The sequence below is a fragment of the Chlamydotis macqueenii genome, chromosome 7 (assembly GCF_036417535.1).
Source record: "Chlamydotis macqueenii isolate bChlMac1 chromosome 7, bChlMac1.mat, whole genome shotgun sequence".
NCBI classification, from domain to species: Eukaryota; Metazoa; Chordata; class Aves; order Otidiformes; family Otididae; genus Chlamydotis; species Chlamydotis macqueenii.
The window spans coordinates 30,046,596-30,062,259 of record NC_141562.1 but is presented as its reverse complement, the minus strand read 5'-3'; the positions used below and the strand labels follow the sequence as shown (position 1 = coordinate 30,062,259).

At 38.1% G+C, this 15,664-nt stretch overlaps 1 protein-coding gene across 4 annotated transcripts in view; it reads right to left on the bottom strand.

The window, feature by feature from the left end:
• The window catches only part of VTI1A (vesicle transport through interaction with t-SNAREs 1A), a 274,091-nt gene that overhangs the window by 110,886 nt on the left and 147,541 nt on the right, over positions 1-15,664 (bottom strand). The window lies entirely within an intron of this gene.

The window sequence follows — 15,664 nt, the reverse complement described above, 5'->3', positions numbered from 1 at the left end:
AACTTAATATTAACAAGCATCAGCCTTAAAGAGTGAATGGTAAAATTCACAGCTCTAAATGTATTCTGCCTTAAAGGTGTTTGAGCAAGGTATGGGAAATCAGCCTCTTCAGTGCTAAACACTTCAATAATGCTGTGTTGTGGGTCCAACACAAACACTGCCTGGTTCTGTGAGACTGTGTTATGCAAAAAACCCCATATCATTTCTTATCACAAAACATTGAACCTAATTAGAAGAATGAAGATGCTTTCCCCAACTGAAGAAAAAACAAAACCCCAAAATACCAACAAATGCAAACTCAACTTCCTCCTTTATGCACACAAAAATTGGCACATGGTTTTCAACTTCTATACTGAGATACACCCCAAAAAAAAATGATCACTTCTAGTGATGCTTTACACTCCTGAATATGCCCTTACTTTGGAATTTGCCTGTAACTTATACGTAGTATTTATTTACATGTTCAAATAATAATTATTTAACACACGTTCTATAAAGCTTGACTTCTAATACCTACACACATAGCAGGGATGCAAAATAAGTTGTGCTTGACTGGTTTTTCTTTTCCTTTTTTTTTGCCTCCAGTCATTTAAGTATTTATTTACTTTATCAGCAAAACTGATTTTGAAAGAGCTTTTTCTAATCACTCAAGTCAGTAATACTTTTTTCCTTAAGAATTACTAATATATTTACTCAAGAGAGAGGAATGATATGGAATGAGCCTCTCCAGGCTTTTGGATAAACAAACATGCATTTTTATAATTTTTGAAGACAGAGTCCCTGTTTTTCGTTTCATATGAAAAATAAAATAATCCAACGTAGTTTACACAGCTCTATTCCTCTCAAAGTGTACCCTCTGTGTGCATATATATATATAAACATTTTTTTTATATACACATCTAAAACCTCCCCCATATACACACACACACACACTTCATCACCTGATATGTTCTAAAATGTTAAAAAATATTAAATACAACCAGGTAATAAAAAGGATGTCTGGAAGTATGATTTGCCCAATCTCATAATACATACAATGAACGCAGCTGAGCTATGTAATTATAGAGATAGGAAAAGAAACTAATTTACACTGGGAAAAGCAGAAAATCAAGGAAAAAAACAAGATGGCTGTTCTACAGAATCAGGAAATAAAAGCAAAAAAACACTGCGTGTTGTGAGAGAAGGAATCAGAGTAGGAACAGTGAACATTTCCACCCTGAGACACTTAGCCTTGCCTAATGAATAACGTCATCTGGGGACCGCACTTCTGTGTTGTCTTTGCATAGAGACATCACATGCTCTGAAGACGTAGCAAAAGCTTGTGGAAGATTTTTGGAGAAGAACTCTGCTGATATAGGCAGAAACTCAGTAAATATATTCAAGGTTGGGATACTTTTTTCCAAAAGCCACTCTGTTTTGGACAGTTTCTGGAAAGAAATGCTAGAAAGCATTAAATGCTAGCTGTTCAAAGGTGACAGCAAGCAGATTTACAAACTTGGAAAATATTATGTTCCAGTCTTTAGAAGAATTCAGGGCTGAGTCAAATGCTTTATGCTTCTGACAGCAGAAAGTTAATAAAGAAAGTGATGACATATTTTTACATGTAGGGACACAGGTATAAGTCCTATAAATTTACAAGTTCACAGTTCATTTATATTTACATTGAACAGGCAATATAATTAGAGACAGAAGGATTTAGATCATTAAAGTTATTAAACGACAAGTACAGGTTAATACAGATAAATGAAGGATAATATAATGGCTATAAGCCAACGGAGAGACAATTTGTAGAGCATTAACAGAGCAGTGAAACATGAGAGTTGGTGCCCATGCCTCTAGAATCTGCCACAGAGAAGTTAATCAGCATGCTGTTAAGTGGTCACTTAACATAATAAAATAAAAATTAGCTACATGCTGTAGGGACTAGTTGGCTTCTTCAGGAGAAGCAAATGCCGTACTGGTAGAAAGAGTACTGACAGTCAACAGCACACACCGAGGACATTCAACGCTTCCAGAGCTGTCAGAAGTTAGGTTGCAAGAGAGGGTAAAAGAAATTGCCCAGTGTTACTTGGAAAGCAAAATACAGCTAAGAATACCTTCCAGTCCTCCAAAGTCCAAGATGTCCACCAAACTTAAAATACGGACATTTTTTCAAATGAAAAAGGTCCCTATAAGCTATAATGGATGTTCATGAAATTATTTTCATTGGCCAACAGCAAAAGGGGTCCGTTGATCCTGAGGTCAGGGAAACCAGAAATAAAAACATCCAGAACACCTAATGAGAATTCAGGCTTTGTGCTTTGTTCAAAATAAGGAAGAAAAGATATTTGAGGAAGATACCACATGCTTTTAAGAACAAACTGGGAGCATTTCATAACCAACACCCCCCATGGTCCAGGCCTATATTGCCCTTCCCCAGGAAAGAAAAGGCAGATGAATCAGAAGAAAACAGGAAAAAGAAAGGAGAATGATGACATGTGACAGACCTATAACTTCACCTCTAGTAGCCTTTTCTTTTTCTAATGTTCCGTACCTTTTCTGAAATCCTAACTTACATCAATCTGCTAGTATAAAACCACTCATTTCTCACTAACTGATGTAGTTTTTTCTGTCTACTCCCATCACCCATCTATTTGAGCTCCCTTACTAACATCCTCACAGCAACATTCACAGGAGGTGGCAGACTTTGATTCTCTTGAGTACTTGTCTACATTGAAGTCCAGCTATTGTTCTAGCCATGCACCAGCTTGACAATGCTCATCTGCTCCAAATTCCTCCCTTTGCATCTTCTTTTTTTTCCTCCCTTCCTTCAAGAAAGTTTTAAGACAAAAGAAATCCTTCTTTAGTGCATCAATAAGTAAAAAACTTGCTACCCTCAATTCAATCACTTATGTAAGTGAGGCTGGGAACCAACCCTCAGTACCTTCTTTTCCTACTACTTGAAGTACTGTCAGGATGGAAGAAGTTGCTGTTTGCTCTGAGCTTGGTGCAGGGACAGTACTGCCAATCCTGAACTTTTCTGAAAGCGATTCAGCAGTGCAGAGTCTTCACAATCCTGTTTGCATCTAAATTAAGTTGCAGAAATATACCCTCTAAAACTTGAGCCACAAGCCATCACTTAATTAAGCCTATGACTCCAAACAGGACCAAGATGACACAACACTGATCTTTGGTTTGGCTAACTAAGGCTGGATTCATAGTCATAATTTAATCAAAAACGCTCCACCATCTACCAAGTTTGCTATAAACTCAAAGCAGTGTAAATAATTGCTTTGGACCCTGCAGTGCTGGTTATTTCAAAGACTTAAAACGTGTAGGCAGAGAGTTGGCAACTTAGCCTCCTGCATTCAGCAGCTCGAGGCTCAGAAAGTTGGCCCTACCTCTATAGCTGATTTACTCTTACAGCAATAAATGCCCTTCAAGACACAGAGGTGAGCATAAACCAGATGAGACAGACTATCAGCCAACCAGAAAACAGAAAACAAAGTTACATTAGGTTTTCAAAAGACAAGACAACATTTTGAAATGTTGAAATATGTTTTAAAATTGAAACGTGGAGCAAGAGATTTTTTTTCCAAATTATTTAACTACACAAAATTGCAGTATATGACATTTAAACAGTACAAAGATGAAAAATAAAGTCTCCTAGTTATTTCTGTAAGAACTGGAAAAATTTTATATATTTTTTTTAACTGATTCTTCATGACCCATTTAAGTAAATGGGTCTTGAAGAATAAAACTTATCAATAGGACAAGGTTCTTTGTAGTATCTCAGTTTCTGGACATCAGAAAATATATGAGAAGAGTCTATTCATCAACTGTTTCAACCTGAGAAATGGCTCCTTGAACCAAAAAGCAATGTTAACAAATAAAAACGAAGCCAGACTTAAATAAAATGACATTTGGGTTTGTTCAGGTTTCCCTCAACATCCTGATGTACCAGGTTTATCCTGAAACCACAGATCCATTAGAAAGTCAGGGAAGCCGGTAATACAAGCAAAAAGTCTATGCTTGTTTGATCTTTAATGCTTCCATGGAGCTAAAGAGTGTTTTAACCTTTCTTGCACCATTCAGCAATTCATTTTAAATGTGAATGGGACTATCTCCTGGTGTATTCACATTCATATTTAAACAACAAAAAAATAGAAACAAAATAGTGTCCAGACATTAGAAAAATAAAACAAACCTAGAGGATGATTAATAAATAATGCTTAAAATCATTGACCAAAAAGTGTAGTAGCCTGTGCAAAAATCAAGCATTCTGAAAACTGTGTGTGTTTGTGTGTGTATATATGTTTCTATATATAAAACTTTCTTAAACATCAGAAAGCCCACAAAGCAGGTGAACAGCTCAGCAACCTCGATGCTGGCTTTGGCGCAACTCATTCTTTGAATATGAATTAGCAGTGGGTAATCGCAGCATATTTATGAGGCCTTTCGCCTGGTCCTTTTCTCCAGTGAATGCTGTATTATTCATTGCGTGTGCCCTGACCCCAGTGCGCTCCTGTTCTGACAAATCATACTTGATTAAGACAAATCTTTATTAGTTAGCTAGTCAACTTCCCCATTTATCATTTGCAAATCCCATTCTCCTTTCGGGTACAGTAAAAGTAACTGAAACCATTTTTTTCTCCATATAAAATGAAATGCTTGTTACAGACAGTAAGTGCAAACAGAAGCCTAGAAGTCAGTAACAGATGATAAAGCAAAGGTTTAACAGGCATAAATTACAAATGTGGCAAAAAACTAACACAATAGCTTACTTGAGATAGGCTGAGGAAACATTAATTAGCCCACCCTTTCAACATTTCCCATTTTTCCACTAACTAAATCTCTCAAAATCTAAAGGCCATATAAAAGAACTGTATGGCAAAGTTGGAGGCTGAGAGTTCCAAGGCTTAAAAAAAAAAATAATAAAGAGATTGCTGAGGAAAGTTATTGTTCAAGGTTCCCACCAAAGCCAAAAAATATTTTAAAAGATGATCTATAAAAGGAAGCAAAATGAATTCAAAATTATTCAGGAAGCTTCTGTTTCCCTTGACATGCAATATCTCTCCAAAGAGGTGGCAATTTGGAGAGGGAAAAATCCTTTCAAGACAATGTTCGTTTATTCAGTGGGTAATTTACAACTAGAAAACTGTGTGATGTGTAACGCACACCAGTTTTGTCATGATAGTGGGTTTCATTGCAGAGAAGGATGTTTCTTCTATCAGGAGTCCGGACATCAGAAGCAGCTACTTGGAGATGGAGCGACAAGGAGCAGAGGGAAGGGACAGACCACAGCTTATTGCGCTGGCCGTGGTTTGAGTTCCGGCTCTGCCCTGGAATTTTATTCTGGCCTCTGGAGGGATCTCTAGGAAATGTTCACTTCACTGTATTTTTAACGGTTGGATCTTAAAGGCTGGATCAATGATCTTTAAAGGTCTTTTCCAACCTAAATGATTCTGTGACTTGTTTGGTGATGAAGTTTAGTAGTTTCCATCTTTTATTATATTTTGAATCTTGTTTTTATACATGATGAAATTTATACCCAGCAATTAGAATCTGTGTTCATTTGAAATATACAGTTATTTAAAAACCTGCACTTACAAGGACAAAACATCACCACAATCATCTCTGTGTGCTTACACAGCACACTTCTTACAGACTCCTGTCTTCCTCCACTTACACCTTCCCATCTCAAGCTACTTGCCTTTCTTCATATTTTTATTTTTACCTTGCAGGACCAATGCAGCTGTGGATTCTCTCTGTTTTCACACACATGAGCTAAGTGCTAGTTATTTCCATCTGCAATGTTTCCTTCGATTACACACAGGGTGATGCTGAGAAAACCAGTACCTCAATAAACCCACAGTAAGGGAACAGGGCAAACAATGAAAAATACCCAATGGCCTGGCAAATCATTGTTATCAGGAGGTATACAAGAAGAAAAGAATCCAGACTGATTTTAAAATCCAGGCTGAGTTTGCAGGGCTACGTATATTAAAAAAAAAATTAAAAAAGTCTTTGCTCTTGTACTTGTCAAACAAAGATATTTCTTCCGGAAATTGCTGAGATGGAAATAAAGATTTTCCCATAATACATTTTTTACACGCCTCCTTGGAGCAGAATCATATTGTGAGGATCAAGTTAAGCTCTTCAGATGCTGTTTAAGAGGTACACTTACACTGGGTCTTTACTACAAGGAAAAAATGTTTAAAAACTGGTTTGTTTTCAATAAGTGTCTAAGATAAGTGTGCTTTCTTCTGATGGAGAAACTTGGTAATACTTATCGATGCTTTTGGCATCTCTACATTAGACTACCACTACATGGTTCGATTTGGGGCAAACCTGGAGACTTTAAAACCAAACTGCTTCAGAATAGGGCAGCTTACTGCACGGAGCAGCAGTTTTTGCTTGGATTTTGTTGAAGCAGCTGCCTGCAGTGCTCCGAGTGCCATCCCACCCATGGGACGTGGTCTTTGAGTCCCTCATGTTTTGGGTCAGGGTTACCAGAGAGACTACTTCTCTCTGTTGGGTGTTACTTGAATTGCGGTCGGCAGAGACCGCACTGGAGGTGCCATGAAGAAGCTCCAGCAGCTGAAGGGTCTCTGTGGGGATGGCATGGGTTTGGATCTCATCTCCCCTCTCTCCTGGTCTGCCGGCCCTCAGACACGCGAGCGTGCAGGACGTGCTGGCAAAGACATCAGGTGCTCTGCTGTGGGATGCAATTAACAATTTTGTAGGACTTGCTGGCAGGCCACTGTTAGCATTTATTTGTGTCAATGTTCTGTGTGTGCAGACAGAATAAATTAAGTACAATTTTCTTTGCTGTACCTTTTTTCTACATTTCTAGAGGACCAACATGAGCAAAACAATATGCCCAGTAGCCCCTAGCCCAACACAGTAAAGAGATAGGTATCTGGATTTTCTGTCATGCTCAAAGATCAAGAACACGGATGGGGCAAGGTCAGATCTGGGAAAGGAGCCCGGATTGCTGGGTTCTGTATTGGGAATGAAAGGCATGCCACCTATGGGCAGGCACCATCGAGCCGACCATCCTTGCCGATCTTATGTACCTGTGCCCATGGCCATTTTCACAACATATTGCTGTTTTGGACGCCAGTAAAAAAATAAATAAATTGATTGTTCTGAAATTTCTTCAAGCGGTTTTTAACATTGCCAGATAGCGATTTGAGAGAACACAATTTCATTACTGGCTCAGCCACTACGGTACACCCAGTAAATATTTGTGCCTGTTTCTCGGTTTCTAAACTGAGTGTGAAGGAATCCACACTGGCAGAACACAATATGTATCATTAAGAGGATTGTATTCCTATGGAAGGCATTTAAATACTGCACTTAGCTTCTTATATATTCATTTTCATTTTAACTACTATTTTGAATATCATTTTAATTGAAAAAAACAATATTAGAAATTATTTTTAAAATGAAATCTGAAGCGGCACACTCTCCTCAGCTGCAGGACATTGTATTTAAACTCATAAAGGATTTACAGATTATTTGAGCACCAAAATATAATTATCCCAGGATCTACTGAATTGGTAAATTACTGCAGTATGACATTTTAATGCAAACAGCCAGTTTACAAACATAACTTTGCTGGAAATTCTCAAGAAGTGTTAAACCGATGTCAGTGTCTCAGTAATTTCGCAGTTTAAAAACAGTTAGAAATGTAATGACTACACTGCACTTGATTAAAGCATTTACAGCTCTAATCAAAAACTGACAGCAAGATCAAAGATGTTAACTTAAATCTCTCTTCTAATTATGTTTAAAATGCCACACCTCAGGCCTGTCTCTCCTCTTCTTTTTCAAACCAAATTCTGCTTAAGAAAGATCTAACACTTCTTAACAGTTCATTATCCAATAAAACTATTCAAAGCTTAAAAGCAATCTACACAATTAGTCAGGACCTCAGGGAGTCCACCGGTAGTCTTTATTACAGGGCTTCATATTAAAACACCTTAATTATATTTGTCAAATGGATTTCATTAAAACCCATCGTCACTTTAATTTTCATATTTTGACAGTGCTGGCATAGCATTATTACCACCTGCCAAGCTACGAACTACAACAAAATTATCAAATTCCTTCAAATACTAGGCAGTTTCTTTTTGTACCTGACCAATGATTTCCCTCTTTTTGGTGAATGCACCATAATTAAGAGGAATAATTAAAATTCCATATTCAAGCAGCAGAGATGCAAGCTAAACATGCAGTGTATCCGTTGCAGGTGTGTAAATAAGAACCTGTACGGATACCTGGTTGCCAGGAGCACATAATACAAAGGTAGGACACATATACTGAAGTGCTTCTGAATAATAAAGCCAAGACATCAAACAGAATGCACTATTATTTAATCAAATGACAACCATGATGACTTGAAAGCAGAGGACATTTTAACTTCTACTCATTATACTGTCATTTCGACACAACAGATCTGGGGATTCTGACCATATACTGTAACCACAGTTTTATTTTAGATATAATCCATGGAGGTTCCACTTGACTTTAGACAATCACACTGAAATATAATTAAAACAAAATTGTTCATCCTGTCCCCATACAGTGAATACCATGACAAGGGCTTCTGATATTTATGTGATATTTATGATACATTTCCAATGCAGGACATATCAATTGCTGTTCGTGTTTTGTGGGGTTTTTGTTAGTTTTTTTTTTTTTTAAATACTCAATGCCACAGCAATTAACGGCTTTACATAATTACCAACAATATAAAAACTAGGTACCAGCATCTGTCACGCAACACAGTTTGGGCTGTTAACATCATGTGTGATATAGAAACAAATTATTTCCTCTTTTTTTTTGTTATCTAAAATACTGCACGGAAAATTGAAACAAACCAGCAAGTTACTATTATTGTGCTTATCTTTACCGAGCTAAATTCAAGCCTGTTAACTCCATGTTCTTCAGCGAACATGTGTATGAGGTAACTTTGGCCCACCACAGATAAAACAATGGCATGCAGATTGCAATGGGGAAAAGAACAGAGAATTCTCCTTTCTTTCATACAATCATAGCAAGAAATAAGAAATGAAGAGGTTTCTGCCACATGTCTAACACACTTCACTGCTTTGTACGAAGGTCTCAAGAGTAATGATCTCCGTGTGTTATGAATATTTGAAGGCTTGTTAAATGGTCTTGAATTATTGTGGGTAAAACTATGGGATTTTAAAGAACCAGTTCAAATGACAATTAATTATTATTCCTACTTAAGGAAAAGAAAAATTTAATAATTTTTTAAATGTATTACCAAGGAGAAAAGCCTCAACCTCTTTCACATCATATCACAAGTTTCAGCAAAGGAATTGCTGAAGACACGCGGGGGTTTATTTTATTTCTTTTTATTGCTTTAATTGCTTTTGAATTACAAAGAAACAAAACAGAGTACTTACAAGCAAGGGACTACGAGCTGACCACAGATCTCATTTGATTTTTTTGGCCAGTCAACCTTACTTCTTTTATCCTATTTACTCTACCCGTAAAACAGGGGTAAATACTGTTTCTACTAGAATTCCACTAAAACAAGCAAGTGCCCACATACTGCTTAGCTTCTGTTATCGGGACACCTTACAGCAAACAATCAGAATTTTTTGGTGCCTCCCATTCAACTTCAAACTATCATGTCCACCTTGGGTGCATATGGGGATTCCTCTTTGAAACCCGCTATCCCAGAGACAATGTAGGAGGTAAGTAACATTTTGAAAACAATCCCACTCCCAACCAGAGTGTTGGCTTGCTTCTACCGACATAGTAAGAGCCAGCTCCTCTGCTTAATCCAAGGATGGCTTCTCAGATAAGGAGCTGGTGGATGATGAGAGCTCACGTGTGCCTTTGACACAACTGGTCATGCTTTCCCTCTTGAAATCCCCTCCACCCTTTGCACCCAAGATCCTGCCCTCTCTCTGAGGGCTCTAGTTTTAGTTCCCTTCCTCCCCACAGATCTGAAGCTGATTTACGCCTGGAGAATCCCATGCACAAACTCAGCTACTATTTAATAAGTGACAGATTTCCCTCTCTGCTACACTGCCATTTCCTCTCCCATCTCTCTCATTGCTTAGCCTTCAACTCAAATTCAGCACAACACAGCAGTTCCTTTTCCACCCAACATGTCTCCACTCTGCCTCTTCTCATGACATACAACATAATCATTTTCTTTACACCCAGCCTCAACATCTTTTTTCACTCAGCTCTTCTTTTTCTGTCCTCATTTTTGGGCAAGCTGTCCGATTCTTTCTGCATGACATTGATAGGAAACAGACTGGTCCCATCCATTCACCTTCCTAAAACTCTCTTCTAGGCTTTCACTCTTTTAAAATATTATTACATCCTTTTCTTTAGCCTTGACAAAAATGTAGGTACCACCTACAGTAATACAGAATACTGCTACAAATACATTTTTTTCTAGCATTGCGCTGGCCTTCTTTTTCTTTGTAGTCATGCCATTGCCTCTCCCCAGTTCAGCACATTAAATAATAACTACATTTCTTCCATAGCCAATCCCTTCATGGTCTGACTTCTCCCATTTGCTATCAGCATATTAATTCCTTTCTCAGCTCAGATATCATTCACTTGTTAAATTTTTACTCCAGCATTTCTGCACTTTCTCCCATGTTGCCACGATTGAGAGGTGCTGAGCATAAACAACTCATCACCTCATCATGGCTCCTACAATCTTTGATCTGGCTTCTATAGTCCATCGATACATCATGTAGTCATAATTTCTTCTGAAGTCCATGGAAATCTCAGCCACAACCATGAACCTTTGTGTCAGATGAATTTCTAAATGCCTAGTCGCAGAATGGATAAGTAATAGCACAAAATCTAGCAAGCACATGTGAGTACCACCCATGACGGAGGAGGAAGGTACCGTAAGAAACAAGTTGTCACCGCTTGTCTTCACCATTGCGGTGCAGGTGTGACACAGGGATTTACAATGTACAGCGCATTACTGTCAGACTTTACCTTCCTAAAACAAACGCTACCTCCCACAAGCTATCAGCAAATGGAATGTAAATCCTGTTGTCATCAGTGAATAATTTATTAAATTGACACAATTACTAATAATTACAGAAAACGTGCCTGGTTTTCTCTCTTGACAAACAGGAAGCCAGCCATGTTTCCCGTTTCACCTGCGATACACAAGGAACAATTCAAAGTGATACTCGTTCCTGGCTGGCACGTATTCTTTACCATTTGAAGTTTATTTGATACAAATGAGGGTCTACAGAACCCTGCTGACATGAAGTCACAAAGAGCATATACATTTATGAATACTGCATTTACTGCACTTTGTATGCAATGTTTGTTAGGTCTTGGTGCTGAAATCACAGCTCTGAATCTATCTTGAAGATGTTAAGTATGCATTGTGAGCTTTTGCTTTCTCTCCCCCGCCCCCAAAACAAAACAAAACACCACCACAGCCTTCATGGTTTTAATTATTAAGACTATATTTTCTGTTTTATCTTAAATCCCACAATGGAAGCAACCAGGTTTTTCCCTCCTTTCTTTTTTTTTTTTTTTGTAATAGTATACACTCTTGATGTAGGAGGGAAATGTGAAGACAGAACAATCCAGCTGGATTAGACATTTATGAAGGCTACTGCCAACAGTGAGCTGTCAAAGCCAGCAATCAAATGTAACCCTGGCAAAAAAGAATGGAGACTGCTGTGAGGAGATTTATTTATAAGAAACTCTGAAATAGCGCTTTTATGTCCTGATTCTCCTCCCCTGCACCAGTTTTATACCTGCTTGTTGCCCCTCCTTCCTTGAAGTTACACATGGTTTACAGTCGTGTGGTAGGAACGCTTTCTCTATTCCAGAATTAACTGTTGAATTTCTACAGGCTCAATGCAGAACGCCTGGACAAATAGTTATTGCTTTTCTTCCAGATCTTAAGATCTATGAAAATGTGGAGGAGCTACCAATACAGAGATTTCCACAATATTCCCAGGAGTAAAAAGTCTTATTGCCATTTTTTCAGCTCAGAAGCTGACAAAAGAACAACGTAACTAACTTACGAAATCAGAAGGGTAAGAATTCACTACTTCTCACCTTAATCCTACTTTTCTTTAAGACCATCCCTTGTGCTTTATATTCCAGTTTTTCACTGGAAAACTGTTAATTAAGTATCAAGAAAACCTGGTAATAAAGACCATTAAAATTAAATGATATGAGAAGATATTTTGCTATGGCAATGGAAAGGAAAACAAGACAAAATTTAAACAACTGACTGGATATATTAACGAGCCAAACCACAATATTGAAGAACAGGATCTCAATCAACCAGTAGGAGAAAAGCAAAGACTAAGACTAATATGTAATGGAGTAATACAGCAACAAGATCTTTATTTTGTACCAAAAAAAAAAGTCTTTCTGGATTAAAAGAGGAATGACAGCAAAACAACAGGGAAACATTTGCATTTTGGCCATACCTATTCTGCAGCCTGCTAATGCTTCTAAGAGTCTTTCTCCACTATGAAGTTAAAGTAATGCTACTTAATTGTTTTCTAGCAATGCTCAAAGATTTATTGATTGATACTCATTTTAAAGCTTTTAAGAACTCTCTCCAAGTCCAAATCTTAATGCAACAAACAAGGAAAAAAATGTGTAAATTGTGTGATATGTGTATGTTTTCCTGTGAAGAGAAATTCAACTTTAAGGTTGTGACACGAGGAGCCACAGAAACCACAGCAGATCTATATATTGTAAAAACCTACAAATAGTCAGCTGAATAGCTTAATTACACAATTTGAGATTCGAAAAGTCAGTACCACCTTAAATTTTAACCAGAAAATTTATAGAATACTGGCTACTTTCCCTCATTTAGATTCAATCAGCCATTACAGTTAACAACCTTCCCACCCCGTATAAATAAAGAAAGAATGCTGTATCCATAATAATTTAAAAACTCTTATCTTCATTAAAAACATAGTCGATTTAGTCAGAAGTTTCATCTATTACGTGCTGTAATGATTTAATAGCCAATTAGAGCAATAGTATTCCTAGAAATGGAGGAATTGCAGCTGGAGCTCTGCAGACCAGTCAAACAATTTTCACAGGATATTCCGAGGAGTGCACCACTCTGTTCTAGGTAGAAGATTAAATTGTAAAGGAGAAAAGAAGCAGGACTTCAAAACAAGTATTCCAATATGACAAATAACACTTCTTCCTGGGCTTTGCTTTTGTAGAAAAGAGAAGCATTTCACTCTCCTGTTGTCTAAGTAGCTGGAAATGCTCTGCATATTTTAATAATGACATCAAATAACTTTCTAATTCAAGATACTTTAGCCAGCCATGTGTCCTAGTGAGAGACAATGCATGAACCCTTTAAAGTATCTACAATACAGAATATGTTCCTTGATAATGTCATTAAGCCATGATGACATGTAGCAAGCAATTGCTGGCAAAGGTCAATAACCTGATCCATTTATATAACGAATGGCTGCTAAAACAGTGTTTAAAGAACAATCGAATGATTGATGACCATAAGCTCTATGTTGGCCACGATGTGCAGCGTGCGCATACAGCGTGTTCTGCAAGCCCTACACGTACCTCTAATGCTATGGGGTGGGTGGGGGAAAAACCACGTTCTGCCAAAACACAAACCAAAATGTTTAGACAAAAATGCTGACAACAATAATGGAGTAAACAAAGGTCTGAAGACAAATTTGTTAGCGCTGAGCAGTAAAAATAGGCAGTGCTGCTGATCCAATTGAATACAGCTCAGTTTGAAAATAAGGTGCTCTGGGCAAAACAGACCGCAGGCATCCTCTACGCTCCATTTCACAGTCTGGGAAAAAAAATAAGTGACCATCTCATAGATCCCTATCACTGATCTGTAAAACTGTTCCTTAATTTTTAATTCAAATAGATCATTAAAACGCAGTTTCCACATTTGATGCATATTTGAATCTTACCAGCTCAAAAGCCATTATCAAAATTCACAGGTCCAATTTGTTGTGTTGTTTAAAAAAAAAGGGGGGAGGGGAATAATTTCCAAAATATTTTTGTTGGTTTAAGCTGCCAGCAACCATCATTCTATCGCTGCACACTTCTTAGGATTTAACCCCCTTTTCTAAAGAGCAATTAACCTAACAGCTTCTTGCAAGTCCTTTTTCTGTCTCATCAGAAAAGCGTGGTGACCTGTATGTTCCGTAGGACAGGAACGCTTCCCAGAATTGTCATCTGGTCCCTTCAGAGAATTAATTCTCTCATTCTAAAGTGACCACATTCCACTTTTTACAAACAAGACTGATGGTGAAAATCATCAAAAGATATATACAATCATAAAAATCGTAAAATAAACATGATCCATTCCAAGCATTTGATATTCTGTAACTGTAATGGTTCTGGCCTTCATAAGAAAAACACACTGGGACCACATTGCGCTGCTGATGTGTACCCTTCAATGAAGGAGCATTTCTGCACACAAGCCAGTTCCTCATGGAGGTGTTGATTATAAGTGGCATTCATCAGAATCAATGGTATAAAAATAAGCTCCCTGCCATTTTGCTGCATCCATAAACAGGTGTGGCCTGAGCTTTATTAGGTGCCCAGACAAAAAGACATGCAGGGACTGTATCTCAGCATGAGTCACAAAATTACAGTCCTGTACTGCAGTCGTGAGGCTTCCTAAAATACGTTTCCCAAGCCAGGGGCAGCAGTCGGTGTTGCTGGTTAGTGCAGTTAGGAACCGGATCCACCCCTCCCCAGGCCCCACAGAATCCTTTCCGCATCGCGGTACAACAGACACGTTCCTAACTCAACCTAAGAAAGAAAGTATTCTACACTGCAAAGCATTTCCATAACTGTTCTTAGGGCTCCACCTTTACTACAAAACTGCAGTTTCCGCACAGCATGGTAAGCAGAGTTATACTGGAATTATAATTAAGAAACACTCATATGAAGAATCACCACTTCTTTCCCAGTAATACCCCACCAGCCACAAACAGAGCTGAAACAAAGCAGAAAACAGTTAAAGCCACAGTGAGTTACACACTTATTACTTTCCCATCTCACCCTCGGCAAGGATGGAAGTTCAGTCTGCTCCTCCCACACACACGTGCCAAACAACTGATAAAAAACAATGCCAACCACTCCAAGCTTCTTTAAATTTTGAAAGCTAGCACCAATTGACCTACTAAAGGAATCTATCCTGCTTCCACCCTGTTTGGCTCTGTAGTTGAAGCCTCCTCTTCCTATGTCATTTCAACCACACACACCAGAAAAGATTTTTCACCATTAGGTGCCTCCAACTTTTCACTGCAAGTGGCCAAAGATCTTTCAGCCAGCCAATCTGCTTCCCATGTCCATCCATTAGAAATTAAGTTTTCATCTTCCAGCTTGCTCTGTGAAAGAAATCATCCTATTTCCCATTTTCTATGATACAATCCCATTTCTTCCCTTCCCTCATTGGCCTCTTTTCAGGCTTTTTCCACCAGCTCCTCCTGTGTCCTTTTCTATCTTGTTCAACCACCATGTGAATGCGACACTGGAGCCTGATGGTTTCATTATGAATCGACAAAACCAAAGACTCATCGTTTACAGACAGAGAATGGAGACATGGGAAGGTAATGGTTCTCACAAAAGTCAGAAAAAAAGTGACAAAGATATCTCTCCTGACTTCCAGTTTCTTAGG